The sequence below is a fragment of the Hibiscus syriacus genome, unplaced genomic scaffold (genome assembly GCF_006381635.1).
Source record: "Hibiscus syriacus cultivar Baekdansim isolate YM2019G1 unplaced genomic scaffold, ASM638163v2 tig00110339_pilon, whole genome shotgun sequence".
Taxonomy (NCBI): Eukaryota; Viridiplantae; Streptophyta; class Magnoliopsida; order Malvales; family Malvaceae; genus Hibiscus; species Hibiscus syriacus.
Genome location: NW_024062692.1, coordinates 635,599 through 639,223, shown reverse-complemented (window position 1 = coordinate 639,223; position 3,625 = coordinate 635,599). Strand labels below are relative to the sequence as shown.

The following is a 3,625-nucleotide window of genomic DNA, read 5'->3' as shown; positions in this document are numbered from 1 at the left end:
TACTATAAATAAGTGTAATCGAACTCATTGTAACAAACTATTTTTATACGAAATATAAGCAAAGTTACTAGCAAATCACAGCCAAATATTCAGAGCATTTCGAAGGTTTCCTGTAATATTTCGAAAAGAAAGGTAAAAAAAATCATACCTTTGCGTGTTGTTTTTCTGGTTTTGTGGCTTTGCTGTGTTTTGGTTGAGAAGAAACCCAAAAAAAGGTTTTTGCCAATGAATATGGGGGCTAGTCGAGATCTTTGGTGTTAGATCTATCCCCCTTAGCTCGTTTGTAGCAAAATCGATATGATTTTTTAAAAGAGGAGGGGGGAAGCTTTCGGAAAAGTATATTTTTTTAGATTTGCCGCCGATGACCGGCGGCCGGTGCCGATCAACGGAGGCAGCGAGGCGGCGTGCGGTGCCGGAATCTGGAAAACTAGCCCGTGTTCTTCATTTGTGAAGAACGGGCGAGAGAAAACGAAGAACATGGGAGGGGAGCTCGGTTTTGAAATAAAATCAAATGATTTTTTTTAAAATATAACTTATATACTCGGCCCATGAAGACCCGCGCAACCCTACCCATCAACAGCTAGATCCACGTGTTTTGGTTTTAAAAAAGGTGTAAACTTTGTTTTAGTCCCTCGTCGCTTTAATCCTTTTATTTTGACCTTTAATCCTAATTTTTGAACCTAATTCTCTTTTAATTTGTCACTCGATTTTACTTTCTTTATAATTCAGTCCTTTTTAATTTTAAATTTAATTTATTTCTCCATTTTTATTTTTTTATTTGATATCGTATTATAATATATATATATATATATTATTCCTTTATATTATTTCCTGGTTTTTTGGTTTCTATTTTAGTTTTTTTTCTATGTACATACATGTAGTAATATTATTATTTTATCATTTATTTATTTTTTATATTTATATGTACGTATATATATTTGCTTTATTTCTTATTATTATTTCTTATTCTTTCTTTCTATATTTTGTTTATACACTAATATATATATATATGTCACTTTTTTATTATTTTAATTTTCTTTTTTGGCGTTTATCTTTCTTATTTTATTTATCTCCTTTTATTTATTTTGTTTATTTATTTCTTTATTTTCTTTATCCTGATTTTATTTTGTTTTATTTATGTATTTTTTTATTTGTCTTTGATTTTATTTCATTTTCCCATCTTTATTTTAGTATGTTATCTCTTTTTTATCCTTACCTTTTTATTTAGCCTTTTTTATTCTTATTTATTTTCATCATTCTAAATCTAACATTTTCTTTTTAAGGATATTCACTCAAATTTATCAAAGGTAAGTAATTCATGATCAAAATTTTACCTTTTAATTTAACTTGCAATTTTATTAATTAAAGACAACTGGAAATTACGTAGTACCGAAAGGGCAGTTCAAGGGTGCTAAACTTTCCTTTACTGTAACCGACTCTCGAATCCGACACATCTTCTGGTAAAACGCAGATCAGGTAAGATGATGTCCGTTCTACCTAAATGTTTTTAAAGTGATCGGTGGCGACCCTAATCCATTTTCAAGTCGAAGGCCAATTCTAGGCCCAACTGAAAGACGGTTACGACAGATATCTTCGGAGAAGCGCTTTTCAATTCCGACGGTGAGGCTTGGAAACGTCACCGGAAAGTGTTCCACGCTTTCTTGCATCACCCACAGTTCAAGGAATCACTCCCAAAGTTCTCCATCAACGTATCGTGGGGCTGGTTAAGGTGCTTGAATATGTTTCTCGACGAGAGATAGTGGTGAACTTGCAGGATTTGTTCGTGAGGCATGCGTTTGATATCGGTTGTATAATGGCCGTCGGCTTTAACCCCGGCGTACTCTCCATTGAATTCCCCGAGAACCGGTTTCATAAAGCCATGAGTGATGCTCTTGAAGAAGCTTTTTACAGATTTATGATGCCCGATAGTCTCTGGAAGTTGCAAAGTTGGCTTCAGATGGGATAAGAGAAGAAACGAACCGAAGCTTGGAAGGCTTTCGATGATCTTTTAACACATTGTATATGGATCAAACGCTACAAATCCATGAAAACAACGGCATCATCGAATGAAGACGATGATTTCAATTTCTTGAAGTGTTACTTAATGGGACATGAAATTACAGGCCCGAGACCAAAGGATAGTCTTATACGAGACAATATCGTACACTTTTTGTTTGCCAGCGACGATGCCTACAGTTTAACTCTCACTTGGTTCTTTTATCTCATCTCCAAGGCACACATGGTTGAAATCAAGATCAGAGAAGAAATAAAGAGAGACTTATCAATGAAACAAGTTGAGGGTTTGCAAATACCGTCCAACTTAGACGAGTTGAATAATCTAACGTGTCTTCATGCAGCGTTTAACGAAACCCTAAGGCTATTTCCACCGATTCCGTTCGAACTCAGAACATGTACAAAGCCGGACTTTCTTCCGAATGGTCATCGAGTCGATCGGAAAACTCGAGTCTTAATCGGAATACATGCAATGGGAAGGATGGGAAGTTTATGGGGAGAAGATTGCTATGAATTCAAGCCAGAAAGGTGGATCAGCAAAGAAGGGAAGATCAAACGAGAGTCGCCAAGTAAATTTTGCGCGTTCCTGGCGGGACCGAGGATTTGTCCAGGGAAAGAGTTGTCGTTTCTCTTGATGAAGGCTATCGCAACGGTGATTATTCATAACTACAATGTGCATGTAATTGAAGGCCAGAAAATTGGTCCCAAGAACAGTGCGTTTTATCAGATGAAGAATGGGTTAATGGTTAGGGTTAAGAATAGATGGAGTTGAGAAATTTGCAGGGTCTCCTTGGCACTACATTTCAAGAAGTTACCATGTATATATAATTAATACAGAAGAAGACTACAAATTTTATTACCAGTAATGTCGTGCCTCTGGTCTGTTCCATGCATTAGATCAGTCAAGTGTCAGTATGCATGTATCTATTTGATCTTACATATGATGAATTGTTGTTCGTTTCTTCAACAGCGGAATGAATATTATATATAAGAAAGTAGTTATAATACCCAATTCTTTTTTTAATATTTGTATTCGTACTCTATATATATGGATAAAATTTTAAGAAGTAACTTTTAAAGCATAAAAATTAAAAGTTAATAAAAAAAAAATTAAAAACAATCTGCCGAACAATAGCAGAAGCTGGTTCCTAAATGCAGGTTGTGATTCGCTTGCAGTTGTATGAGACAAGACTGTGTCTAAAGTTTGCAAAGAACTCTGTCGAATACTTGTTCATATCATCTAATTTTGATCCAATTAATTTAATTCTGTCATTAATAAAAGTATTATATCATTCAAAGTAATCTCAAACCTTAATGAGTTAGCTTATGACTGAGTAAATAAAAATTAAGTTTATATATATATATATATCACTAATTTTATTCAAAATAAAAAATATCCTAATTTACAATAAAAAAATTACAATCATAATATTAAATTAATCAAATAATTAGAACAATTTCCTATAATAATTGAAACAAAACTAGCAATTTAAAATCACATGAGGACCATACAATGAAAAATTAAAATCTAACCAAAAAAACTTGAACAAATTAAGATAGATACAAACAGAACTGATCGCATCGGTAAACGAACCACAAAAGGGGATCAAAT

At 33.7% G+C, this 3,625-nt stretch overlaps 1 pseudogene; it reads left to right on the top strand.

The window, feature by feature from the left end:
- Positions 1–361: 361 nt before the first annotated feature.
- Positions 362–2,843, top strand: LOC120120536 (annotated as a pseudogene).
- The last annotated feature ends 782 nt before the right edge of the window (positions 2,844–3,625 follow it).